Source organism: Triticum urartu, chromosome 1A, assembly GCF_056163025.1.
Source record: "Triticum urartu cultivar PI428250 chromosome 1A, HENAU_Tu73, whole genome shotgun sequence".
In the NCBI taxonomy this organism is placed as follows: domain Eukaryota; kingdom Viridiplantae; phylum Streptophyta; class Magnoliopsida; order Poales; family Poaceae; genus Triticum; species Triticum urartu.
Genome location: NC_141873.1, coordinates 29,761,976 through 29,776,312, shown reverse-complemented (window position 1 = coordinate 29,776,312; position 14,337 = coordinate 29,761,976). Strand labels below are relative to the sequence as shown.

Sequence of the window (14,337 nt, the reverse complement as noted above, 5' to 3'; positions counted from 1 at the left end):
GCCGGCCCCTCCTCCACTCCTTTATATACGAGGGCAGGGGGGCATCCCAGAGACACAAAAATTGATCATTGATCTCTTAGCCGTGTGTGGTGCCCCCCTCCACCATAATCCTCGATAATATTGTAGCGGTGCTTAGGCGAAGCCCTGCGACGGTAGAACATCAAGATCGTCACCACACCGTCGTGCTGACGGAACTCATCCCCGACACTTTGCTGGATCGGAGTCCGGGGATCGTCATCGAGCTGAACGTGTACAAAAACTCGGAGGTGCCGTAGTTTCGGTGCTTGATCGGTCGGGCCGTGAAGACGTACGACTACATCAACCGTGTTGTTATAACGCTTCCGCTTCCTGTCTACGAGGGTACGTAGACAACACTCTCCCCTCTTGTTGCTATGCATCACCATGATCTTGCGTGTGCATAGGAATTTTTTTGAAATTACTACGTTCCCCAACATGAAGGCGTTCAAAGTCTAGCTTCCTCTGCTCCTCCTCCATCTTCCTCTTCTTCTCCTCCGCAATCTTCTTTCTCGCACGGGTTCTGTAGTCGGCGTTCCAGTCCGAAAACCCCTCATACCACGGAATAACGCCCATGCCTCGTGTTCTTCCTGGGTGTTCAGGATTTCCCAGGGCACGCGTAAGCTCATCGTTCTCTCTGTTGGGCTGGAACACCCCCGATCTATCCTCTTCTATTGCAACAAGTAGCTTATCTTCGGCTCCGTCCAGACATGCCTTCTTCGAAACTTTGCCTGTCTTCGGGTCCAACTCCCCACCGTGCGCATAGAACCAAGTCCTACACCTGGGGGGCCAGCTCAATGTTTCTGGAGTGACACCTGCATCCACCATCTCTTTCTCAGACTTATCCCACTTAGGCATTCCCACCGCATAGCCACCTGGCCCCAGCTTATGGAACTTATCCTTTTTTGCGGCATTGGCCTTGTTTATTCTCGAACGTTCCTTAGATAATTCCGAATCCTTGAATTTCACGAAATCGTCCCAATGAGCACTTTGCTTCTCTAGTGTTCCCTCGAATACTAGAGTCTTCCTTCCTCCCTTGACGTACTTGGCCCATTCACGATTCTTGTGGTTTTTGAATGCAACCGCCATCTTCCTAAGAGCAGCGTCCTTGACTTTCTCCACATCTGCATCTGTGAAATGATCTGGTAGGGTGAAATGTTCCATGAGTGTTTCCCAAAGCAGAAGTTTTTGTCTGTCGTCAACAAAAGTAACTCCTGGACGTGGCTTTGCTGGCTCTCTCCATTCTTGAAGGGAGATCGGGAGTTGGTCCTTCACAAGAACTCCGCACTAACGAATGAACTTGTCCGCAATCTTCTTAGGCGCTAATGGTTCTCCATTAGGTTTGATGGCCTCGATATTGTACTTTACGCCCTCCTTCAACTTTTTGTTCGGGCCTCATTTCCTGTTGCCTGAAGATTTGCTCGATCTGGATGGCTGAAAGAAGAAAGATCGATTCGTTAATATATCTTCAAGTCATTTAAAACATGTGATGATCACCAGATGCCTGCTTATATAAAAATATATACCTCGCCGGTCTTTGTTGTTTCAAGATCAACATTTTCTTCGTCATGTTCATAGTTCATGACTTCATCAATTCGGTCGTCGCGATCGAATATCATATCACCCTCCCCGGTGTTGTTTAGATATTCGGAGCCGTCATAATCTTATTCATTCTGATCATCATCTGGCCCGCGAGGATTGCATATGATATTGAACAGGGCCTCTTCTCCCTCTCTGCCGGTATTGTCCGCCATAGGTTTTGTTTAACTAATCCAAAAGAAATATATTCAAATTACAATGCATGGATGCAATCAATTAATAAGGAAAAACTGAGTCAATCATAGTACATAATAAGCATCATCGATATAATCTCGAATACGTCGTCTCGAATAATAGACATAATCTTGAATACATTGTCTCGAATAATATATATAATCTCAAATAAATCATCTCGAATATTATATATCGAATACATCACTAGCTAGCTAGCTAGCTAATAAAGATCGAATACTAGAGAGTAATCTAGCTAGGCGGTGGACAACCAAAGTGAAGGAACCATCACTGGATCATAGCTCGGGTGATCTCCCCAAAGAACCTACCAGGTATTGGAGAACCTGACGTCCATAGCAGCCATGTAGAGATGGACGTGCTCGTCCTCCTCCCTGACACGGCGATGTACCACCTCCGGCGGGGCCGGCTCCCTCCACACCGAAAGTGGTCCACGCGAATGCCACCAAAGGAGATGAGGGTCGACGACGGGACCCGGGGCCGGGTTCCTCACCAAACGTCGTGCCCCTGAAGATAGCACCTCCCAGTGCCAGCCCAGCGGAGCCCAGTCCCGGACATGGGTCCTCTGAAGCAGGACGTCGTCGCGAACGGGTCGACGGCGAGGATGCAGGCCGGGCATTGTCGACAACAAATACTATATGCCGCAAAAGTAAAGTAACATTTTTTAAATGGTGGATTGTGATTTCATATATGCAAATTCTAAATTTTATAAATAAAACTAACATTTCTAATATTTTTATAACTAAAACTAACATTTCTAATATTTCTATAACTAAAAAACATTTCTATATAACTAACATTTCTATATAACTAACATTTCTAATATAACTAACATTTCTATATAACTAACATTTCTAATATTTCTATATAACTAACATTTCTATAACTAAAACTAACATTTCTAATAATTCTATATAACTAAAACTAACATTTCTAATAATTCTATATAACTAACATTTCTAATAACTATAACTAAAACTAATATTGTGTGTGTGTGGTTGGCGGCCGGGGAAGGAGCTCACCGGCGAGGCGCGACGACGGGGGGCGGCGACGGGGACGGGGACGGCGACGGGGCGGCGACGACGGGAGGACGGGGAGGGCGCGGCGACGGGGACGGGGACGGCGACGGTGACGGAAGGCGACAGGGACGGCGACGGGGGCGGCGACGAGGGGCGGCTGCGACGGGGCAGAGGAGAAAGAAGCAGAGGGAGAGATGAGAAACTGACAAATTTTTTAAAGTGTTTTATTATATAGAACCCACCTTTAGTACCGGTTGGATCCACCAACCGGTACTAAAGGTCTGTTTTGGCCAGGCGAAGCGGCGGGAACCGCACCCCCTTTAGTACCGGGTCGTGGCACCAACCGGTACTAAAGGCCCCCCTTTAGTACCGGTTGGAGCCACGACCCTGTACTAAAGGGTGTGTGCTGCCAGGCGAGGGGCGCAGAAATTTAGTCTCACCTCGCTAGCCGAGGGGCACTCGCACCTGCTTATAAGCCCCGTCGTCGCTACTGTCTCGAACTCCTCTCTTAAGCAGGCCTTCTGGGCCTACCTCTGCTGCGATGCCCTGTTGGGCCTACTGGGCTAGCGGGCCTGCATCCTGGCCCAACTAGAATTTGGGTTTCTAGTCGTATGCAGGCTGTTGTGGCCCAGTAGGTGGGCATTTTTTTCTTATTTCTTCTTTCTTTATTTTTGTTTTATTTATTTTTGAGTTGTTTTTTGCTGTATTTAGAGTTTATTTGTGAATATTTTTGCTTTAGGAACAAAAAATTACAAACTTTCTATTAGTTCCGGTACTTTACAAATTTGAATAGTTTAAATTTTGAATTATTTGAAATTTGTGTGAATCACTAGTTTGTGAATAACTTAACTTTAAAAATAGATTTTTCAGTGATTCTTTTTTCTTATGTTTAATATTAGTGTGTTTTATCATTATATTCAATTTGGTAATGCTTAGGTTATTTAAAAAATGAAATGCCTTTGTAACGGATGAGCTTTTGTCCGAAACCCTGATACTTCTAAAGGGATTGTCCATTTTGTACACGAAGTGCATCCAGTTTTTGCGTTAACCCTTTCTACTTTTTTGCACATGCTATATGGGTGAAATTATGACAACATGCCAACTTTCAACCTTTTCTGAGTTCATTTGAATGTTTTTCAATTTCAGGGTCATTTAGCTGAAAAAATCAGTAAATGCATGAAAGAATTTGCTTACACATAAAATTTCTTCGCGTTTCAAATGCCAAAACACATAACTAGCTACCCTAACTATTACAGAGATTCCCTCCTGGGTGTGAAACACAGAAGAAAGTGATGATAGTGAAGCCGATCACATCCCAGATCTTTGGATGTGAAACTTTTTCTTCGCGTGTGTCCCTTTGCGCCGTAGCCATAGAAAATTTTCATCATTTAACTAGATGCTCGGGTCAATATTCACTGTGAATGGAGCAATTTCATCAAACTTTTCATAATCTCCTGACATGTCTGTCTTGTCATCCACTCCCACGATGTTTCTCTTCCCAGAAAGAACTATGTGCCGCTTTGGCTCATCGTACGATGCATTCGCTTCCTTATCTTTTCTTTTTCTCGGCTTGGTAGACATGTCCTTCACATAGAAAACCTGTGCCACATCATTGGCTAGGACGAATGGTTCGTCTGCATACGCAAGATTGTTGAGATCCACTGTTGTCATTCCGTACTGCAGGTCTTCCGTTACCCCGCCTCATGTCATATTGACCCATTTGCACTGAAACAAAGGGACCTTCAAACCACGTCGATAGTCAAGTTCCCATATGTCCTGTATATAACCATAATATGTTTCCTTTCCCGTCTTGCTTTCTGCATCAAAGCGGACACCACTGTTTTGGTTGGTGCTCTTCTTATCTTGGGCGATCGTGTAAAATGTATTACCATTTATCTCGTACCCTTTGAAAGTCATTATATTCGAAGATGGTAACTGAGACAGCAAGTACAGGTCATCTTCAATAGAGGCGTCATGCATGGTACGTGTCTGCAACCAGCTGGCGAAACTCCTGGTTTGTTCACGTGTAATCCAGTCATCAGACCGCTCCGAGTGTTTGGAGCATAGCAAATTCTTGTGTTCATCCATATACGGAGCCACCAAGGCGGAATTCTGTAGAACTGTGTAGTGTGCTTCAGTGAGAGAATGTCCGTCCATACATATTATTTGTTCCCCTCCTAGCGTGCCTTTTCCATCCAGTCTGCCCTTATGCCGCGATTCAGGAACACCAATTGGCTTAAGGTCAGGAATAAAGTCAATACAAAACTCAATGACCTCCTCATTTTCATGGCCCTTGGAGATGCTTCCTTCTGGCCTAGCACGGTTATGAACATATTTCTTTAAGACTCCCATGAACCTCTCAAAGGGGAACATATTGTGTAGAAATACAGGACCCAAAATGTTAATATCTTCACATAGGTGAACTAGGACGTGCGTCATGATGTTGAAGAAGGATGGTGGGAACACCAACTCGAAACTGACAAGACATTGCACCAAATCATTCTCTAACCTTGGTATGATTTCTGGGTCGATTACCTTCTGAGAGATTGCATTGAGGAATGCACATAGCTTCACAATGGCTAATCGAACGTTTTCCGGTAGAAGCCCCCTCAATGCAACCGGAAGCAGTTGCGTCATAATCACGTGGCAGTCATGAGACTTTAGGTTCTAAAAAATTTTCTCTGCCATGTTTATTATTCCCTTTATATTCGACGAGAAGCCAGACGGTACCTTAATACTGAGCAGGCATTCAAAGAATATTTCCTTCTCTTCTTTGGTAAGAGCGTAGCTTGCATGACCCTGATGTATGCCGTCTTTTCCGTGCATACGTTGCTGGTCCTCCCGTGCCTCAGGTGTATCTTTTGTCTTTCCATACACGCCCAAGAAGCCAAGAAGGGTCACACAAAGATTCTTCGTCACGTGCATCACGTCGATTGCGGAGCGGACCTCTAGGTCTTTCCAATAGGGCAGGTCCCAAAATATAGATTTCTTCTTCCACATGGGTGCGCGTCCGTCAGCGTCATTCGGAACAGGTTGTTCACCAGGACTCTTTCCAAATACCACCTTCAAATCCTTAACCATATCATGTACATAAGCACCAGTACGGTGGCGAGGCTTCGTCCGGTGATCCGCCTCACCTTCGAAATGCTTGCATTTCTTTTTTACGGGATGCCTTCTCAGAAGAAATCGACGATGTCCCAGGTACACATTCTTCTTACAATTAGCCAAATATATACTGTCGGTATCGTCCAAACAGTCCATGCATGCGCGGTATCCCTTGTTTGTCTGTCCTAAAAGGTTACTGAGAGCAGGCCAATCATTGATGGTCACGAACAGCAACGCCTTTAGGTCAAATTCTTCCCCCATGTGCTCATCCCACGCACGTACACCTGTTCCATTCCACAGTTGTAAGAGTTCTTCAACTAATGGCCTTAGGTACACATCAATGTTGTTGTCAGGTTGCTTAGGGCCTTGGATGAGCACTGACATCATAATGAACTTCCGCTTCATGCACAACCAAGGAGGAAGGTTATACAAACATAGAGTCACAGGCCAGGTGCTATGGTTGCTGCTCTGCTCCCCAAAAGGATTAATGCCATCTGCGCTTAGACCAAACCATACGTTCCTTGCATCATCTGCAAACTCCTTCCCGTACTTTCTTTCGATTTTTCTCCACTGCGACCCGTCAGCGGGTACTCTCAACTTTCCGTCTTTCTTACGGCCTTCTCTGTGCCATCACATCGCCTTGGCATGCTCTTTGTTTTGGAACAAACGTTTCAACCATGGTATTATAAGAGCATACCACATCACCTTGGCAGGAATCTTCTTCCTGGGACGCTCGCCCTCGACATCACCAGGGTCATCGCGGCTGATCTTATAGCGTAATGCACCGCATACTGGGCAAGCGTTCAAATCCTCGTACTCACCGCGGTAGAGGATGCAATCATTAGGGCATGCATGTATCTTCTGCACCTCTAACCCTAGAGGGCAGACAGCTTTCTTTGCCTCGTACGTACTCTCGGGCAATTCGTTGTCCTTTGGAAGCATATTCTTTATCAGTACCAGCAACTTTCCAAATCCCTTGTCAGATACACCGTTCTCTGCCTTCCATTGTAGCAATTCCAGTGTGGTGCCCAGCTTTTTCTTGTCACCTACGCAATTCGGGTACAACAATTTTTTGTGATCCTCTAACATGCGCTGCAACTTCTTCTTCTCCAAATGACTTGCGTAGTTTCTCTTTGCATCGGCAATGGCCCGACCTAGATCATCAACGGGCTCATCCGATGCCTCTTCTTCAGCTTCTTCCCGCATTGCCGGCTCAGCTTCTTCCCGCATTACCGGCTCAGCTTCTTCCCTCATTGGTGTATCATCATATTCAGGGAACCCATGGCCAGGATACCTGTCGTCGTCTCTTCTTCTTCATTGTCTTCCATCATAACCCCTCTTTCTCCATGCTTGGTCCAAACATTATAGTGGGGTATGAAACTGGACTCAAACAGGTGGACGTGAATGGTTCTTGACGTAGAGTAATTGTGACCATTCTTACAGCCAGCACATGGACAAGGCATAAAACCATCCGCCCGCTTGTTTGCCTCAGCCGCAAGCAGAAAAGTATGCACACCATTAATGAACTCGGGAGAGTATTGGTCATCGTACATCCATTGCCGGCTCATCTTTAATACACAGCACCGAAAACACCAAATTAATACAATACATAAAGTTCATACATAAAGATCATACAACACTTAAATGCAACAAACAAATAACTCTCTAGCTAAAGAATTTAAATGCAACAACAAATGCGATCAAGATCGCAACTAAGGTAACAATTGATCCAACAGCGTAATGATGCCAAGCCTCACTATGAAAGGCATATTTTCTAATCTTTCTAATCTTCAAGTGCATTTTCTCCATCTTAATCTTGTGATCATCGACGACATCGGCAACATGCAACTCCAATTCCATCTTCTCCCCCTCAATTCTTTTCAATTTTTCCTTCAAATCCTTGTTTTCTCTTTCAACTAAATTTAACCTCTAGACAATAGGGTCGGTTGGAATTTCTGGTTCAACTACCTCCTACATACAAATATCTATGTCAACTTGATGGGCATAATTTGTCATAAACACGAAATGCAATGAATAGTTTTAAAAGAGAATATACCACATCCGAATCAGAACCCGGACGAGGGCCGACGGGGACGGATATCAAAACCATGGCACTATGTATAACAAACAACGTATGGGTAAGATAATTATACGAGTAACTATATATTGAAATCACACAAACATCAATTTTTTTATATAAAACTTCATGAACAAGATGCTCACCACAAGGTGGTGCCGGTGACGGGACGTTGCGCGCGATCGACGGTGGTTACGACGGAGATTTAGAAGGCACTAAGTAAACCACACCTACATATGCAAACTAAGTGTTATTTTTGACCTCAAATTGCATGTAATCAAATACTAGCACATATATATAATTCCTTCCAAATTACTAAACTCAAAAATCAATCACTATATAAAGCATTGCACTAGCTAATCTAGCAATGAGAGATGAAAGGACAAAGTTGCTAACCTTTGTGATCATTTAAATGGATGGGGGCCTTCAAATCTTGACAAATTTTGGGCAAAATGTGTGATGAGCTTGAGAGAAAGAGGGAAAAGAACAGAGAGGAGAGGGGAAAGGGGAAGAACATAGCGAGCTCGGGTGGACGAAGGGTCTATATAGGACGACCTTTAGTACCGGTTCGTGATACGACCTGGTACTAAAGGTGCTGGACGGGCCCCGGACTGACAACATCCTGCCACCACTCACTTTAGTACCGGTTCGTGGCACGAACCGGTGCTAAAGGTTCACCACGAACCGGTACTAATGAGAGCGGCCGGCTAGCCGTTGGAACCGGCACTAATGCACACATTAGTGCCGGCTCAAATTCAAACCGGCACTAATGTGCTTCACATTTGACCCTTTTTTCTACTAGTGTGGCCAAACCCGTGACTCCCCCGCGGCGCCTTGCCCCCGGTGCGGCGCATCCTCGACCTACATCATCCGGCTCCACCCACCCTCCCTCCTCGACCTCCCGGTGACAGTGGCTCGGCCCGGCCATCCTAGATGCCACATCCCCACGCGTGTGCCCGGTCGTCGGATCCGGTGGAAGCAAGGATCGGCCCCTATAGGCGAATCCGAAGAGAAGAGAGCGGGTCGTTGCCTGCAACCGCCGCTCATGGACGCCCGTGTTGTCCATCAGGTAAATCGGGAAAGAACAGGGCGAGGTGAATCAAGCGGGTGGCGGCGGCGGAAGGAGCCTCCCGTCGTCCTCTGCTCCGGCCGCCCCTTGGCTAGCCGACGCCCGTGCCTCCTTGCCTTCCCGTAGTCCTCTTCTCCGGCCGCCCCTTGGCTAGCCGACGCCGGTGCCTCCTTGCCTTGGACGCCTCTGCCTCCTCATGTAGCCCGACAACCACCGCTCCTGCTCCACCTCGCCGCGTGGTAGAAGTCGTCTCCGCCGCACACGCCCCGGCGAGCATCCTCCATCCCTCGCGCAATCCACGGCGGCCGCTAGCGCACGTCAAAATGGGCGCTATGGATAAGAGGAAGGCGTTCTTTTCTGTACATAAAGGACCACGGGTGGAATACATAAGAGTACAGGGTTTATTTTGTAAAATTTAAATCATTTTCTCAGATCTGCTTAGACAGGGATTGCGGATCGAATTCTCAAAAAGAGATGGTGTTTTTTGCAAAATTGCTGACGGCGTATGACCAGAAGCAATCGTTGGTCTATTATTAGGGAGAGATAGTTAAGCAGTAACTAAATGTTCCACGAAGCCTAGGTGTCATCCATCACGCGTGGATTCACCATGCGATTGCACGGTATTCAGGCCACGGGTATCATGCGTTACCAGTTAATTAGCAGGAATTTTTGATTCCCCGGCCCTGAGTTGGAACCTTTTGCTTTGCCACTTATCCCAGCTATTTGCGGACGTCGCACACCGGCCTCTCGTGCTGTCCGTCCAGGTAAAAGTTAGTTCAACGCCGCACGCACACGAGCATCAAGTGACTAGCACGCTATCGCTAGATTGCTTGATTACGGACATAAATTGAACAGCACTTGATCGATCCGCCGTGTAGAGTGGTAATAGAACAAGCAAGTTTTAGCTAGCTTTTCTTACCCTAGAACGGACGGTGGATGAAAAGGTAATGGACCAGATTTTGGAAAAGTAGTACTATACTTTTTTTTGCAGAGACAACCTTGCAGTATGTACAAATTAACACGCACTCCACAGACCACACTCCGATCAAAATAAATCTGTGTGTTTACTTTTTTGCTTCAAACTAAAAGGGGTCATATATTTTTAAACTAAATGTATGATTTCAGAACCAATTTGACAACCTTTTTTACTTGATGAGATCTTTGAATCGAAATCAATATTGAGTGTATGTTTCAAAATCAGTATTTTGTTGCTTTGAAATTTAACTCAAAACTTGACTGGAACATTTACACGTTTTAAAAAATTTCGGTGAGGAATATCTACATCTTTCTCAAATGTGTGTCCTACGTTCACATTTTTCTAGTACATCAAATTCCAAGTCAAGCTTCAAAGAAGCAAATGATAATAATTTATCGAAACATATTCAACGTTGATCATATTTCAAAGATCTCGCTGAGACAAAAATTACAGTTCAAACGGATCTTAAATCGAACATCCGGTTCAAAATATATGAACTGTTTTGTGTTCGGACAGAAAAATATACATACAGATATTTTTATGGGTGTGTGTGCTATGGAGTGCGGATTAGTTTGTACAAACTGTGAGGTTCTATCTGCAAAAATGGTATAGTCCAACTTTTGACCAAAATCTGATCCATTGCTTTTTCATCTAAGGGTCATGAATCTGCTGGTGCATTGGGTGCACAAATGGGATCGGTGCACAGGATACATTCTCGAACTGATGCGCTTGCCTGCAGTATAGTACAATAATTAATCTGCCGAGTACGAGAGAATCTTGGAGTACTTTTAACTAATTCGCCAGTGCAGCATTGTACGTTCCAGGAAGATGTCACGTGTTGGCCGATCAAGGTTATTAGGTTACTTCGCATTTTCGAGCCGTCTGAGGGAGAAAAAATGAGATGAAGGAGCAATCATGCATGCGTATATCTGCTCCAAAGTGGCATCAGGTGCGCCTCCGTTAGTAACATGATTCCTGCTTGATCAAGGTTTCACGCGTTGAAAAGTGGACGGATGATACTTCTTCGTCAGGTGCGCCCCTGTCAGCAATACGGTACTTGATGATATATATAACTTACACAAAACGGAGCTAAGTTTCTTTAAGCTACACATGTTCTGATTTTCATGGCATGCACACACATGTGCGGCGGCAGGAGGCCGGGGGTGGCGGTGCACAAACCTAGCTCAAGTCAACGGCGATGTGCGACGACGCGTCCCGATGACGGTAAGTGGTGTCAGTGCGTCAGGCATTTCAAGCGTAAGTGCAACATTCCTAGACACATATATAAACAAGCTAATTAGGCTACCTAGCTGCAACAGAGTATATCTGGGCATGGATGTGATTGCGGTTGTTACCTACCGACGACTATTCTGACCCCTACCCATGACCAGATCAACTGCCCTGGTCGGCCATGCCATGCAGGTCATGTTGGACAACTTAATATTCCCTCCGTTCACTTTTATAAATCGTCCAGACAATAAAAATATGAGCTACTTTGCATTCTATCTGAAATGTCTTCAAGGCCTTATAAAAATGAACAAAAAGAGTATTATTTTTCTTCCTTTTAAGAATTCAAATCTATGATAAAAGATTCATAGAAGTACAAAACATCTTAAACAATAATAAAAATTGCATTGAGGCCCCTAGATCACCAAACGACCACTGTCGCCGCTAGAACAAGGCATTGATGCAGTGCCGAAACTTCCCAGAATCAAGCAAAGCTCCATAAAAGAGTGAATGAACAACATTGTGTGACATAGTAATCAATAAAATGAAACTTCAAAACAATCCGGACACCTCTATTTAGCAAAGTTTCATATAGACTATACCTTGATTTAATCTGGCCCTTTCCGTAAATTTTAACTCGCCGAACGAGCAAGATCGCACGTGATACTGCTACAAGAGCCTGGCATGTATCACCATGTACCATAATGTTTTTAACTTTTGATCATCTCTCTATCACTGCTATTAGCTATTTCCTCTCTTCCGGTTTATAAGGTTTATCTCAAAAAAAAAATCGTTATATAGGTCTCAAATTTATTGTTCGTCATCCCATGTTCAGATTTCGAGGTTCATTAAAATTGTTGCATGCAGATAAAGAGAAAACTCAGCAATGCATGTACTCCCTCCGTTTTTATTTAGTCCGCGTATTAATTTTGGTCAAAGTCAATTTTCTAAACTTTGGCGAAGTTTATAAACGAAAATAGTAACATATACAATAACAAATGAACAACATTAGGTTTATTATTGAATGTACTTTCACGTTGTATAGATTTTTCATGGTAAATGTCTATATTATTTTTCATAAACTTGATCAAACTTTACAAAGTTTGACTTCGGTTAACTCTAATATACAAAGTAAATAAAAACAAAGGGAGTAATTTTTTTTGTCTATTTATTGACCGTGCATGCACACATTGCAATTAATACATTGGTACACACATTTTTAAGAAAGAAAAGCACATTAATTGTGTACTTTTGCAAACCACAAAATTATTCAATCACTCATCATCTATCATGATTGATGAGATTTTTGAATTAAGCCCTACGAAGATGCATTGCGCAGTATACTTGTGAACTGTGATTCGTCGATGCATTGCACACACACAGCCCCACGGGTAGTCCACGCTGCAGGATTAATTAAAAGGCATCATTCCACGGGGAGCGAGCTAATATGGCACCTTTTTTGCCCTCTTGTGCTTTGATTTGTAGCAAGAATGCACATCAACACACCGGCCGACTATACTAAAAGCTGGATGCACTCACGCAAGTGGCTGTTTCTCGCAGAGGATTTTACAGGCAACCTAGCTACAGCATGAAGCATTTTGGAAGGAATAAAGCTACAGTAATGGAGTGACTAGCACAACTCCTGTCACTTTTCCGATCGAGAAATCCAGACCGTGGATTCCTGGAAGAAAAGGAGGGCATGCACTTGATGGGTCCATCCAAACCGTCCGCCGCAGTACAAAACTGGTACTAGGAATAATGTAGGATTCCCGCGCGATCACTATGATGGTTACCACTTTAGAAACGGACGGTGTACATTAGTACGTACCACCACTGTTCCGGTTCCTCGCTTCCAGTGCAATAATTCGCCACTATGAACGATCAAGAGAGAGTTTTGGACGTTAACTAACTAGCTAGGTCTATCTGATTGCTTACTATATAGCCAGGGCTAGCAAGTATAGCAACATTGTAAGGCCGAGGAATACGATACGGCACGTGTCTTTTCCTTACGAGTCCTTTCCGTCCAAAACTTAATGAAAACCTAGCCAAGTTTTAAGCTATGTATGTTCATATTTTCATGACATGCGTGCACGTGCGGCCGCAGGGAGGCCGGAGGTGGCGGTGCAGGAACCTATGCAACCACGCGTACCGATGATTGTATGTGGTGTCAGTGCGTCAAGCATTTCAAGCGTACGGGCAATGTTCCTAGACACATATATAAACAAAGCTAATTGAGCTAGCTAGCTGCGACAGAGTATATCTGGGTATGTTGATTGCGGTGGTTACCTATCGTCGACTATTCCCCATGACCAGATCAACTGCCTTGGTCGGCCACGCCATGCAGGCCATGTTGGACAACTTAATATTTTCTTCTTCTTTTTAGGAATTCTTTTTTTGCAGGTATTCTTTTTAAGAATTCAAATATATTATAAAAGCTCGACGGAAGTACAAAACATCTCAAACAATAATAAAAATTGCATCGAGGCCCCTAGATCACGGAATGACCACTATCGCCGCTAGAACAAGCCGTTGACGCACTGTCAGAACTTCCCAGAATCGAGCAAACTCCATAAAAGAGTGAACGAACAACATTAATTGTGCAAAACCGTGATCGAAATTCCATTAAAACGAAACTTCAAAACAATCCGGATCTATTTAGCAAAGTTTCATACAGGCTCGCTTGTAGAATAAATAAATTAATATATAGGCTATATATCAATTTAATATGGCCCTTTCCGTAAATTTTAATTTGCCAAATGAGCAGGATCGCACGTGAAATTGCTCCAAGAGCCTGGCATGTATCACTGCTCCAATTCCTCAGTTCCGGTACAATAATTCGCCACTAGGAACGATCAAGAGAGAGTTTTGGACGTTAACTAACCTAGCTAGGTCTATCTGATCTGATTGCTTACTATATAGCCAGGGCTAGCAAGTAGCAACATTGTAAGGCCGAGAAATACAATCCGACACGTGTCTTTTTCTTACGATTCTTTTCCGTTCAAAAGTCAAAACAGAAAAAGGTAACCATAGAAGAATATATATATAAAATTTAGACCAATCC

The 14,337-nt window shown here is 44.1% G+C and overlaps 1 pseudogene; it reads right to left on the bottom strand.

The window, feature by feature from the left end:
• Window positions 1-4,130: 4,130 nt before the first annotated feature.
• Window positions 4,131-7,495, bottom strand: LOC147988722 (uncharacterized; annotated as a pseudogene).
• Window positions 7,496-14,337: the final 6,842 nt, after the last annotated feature.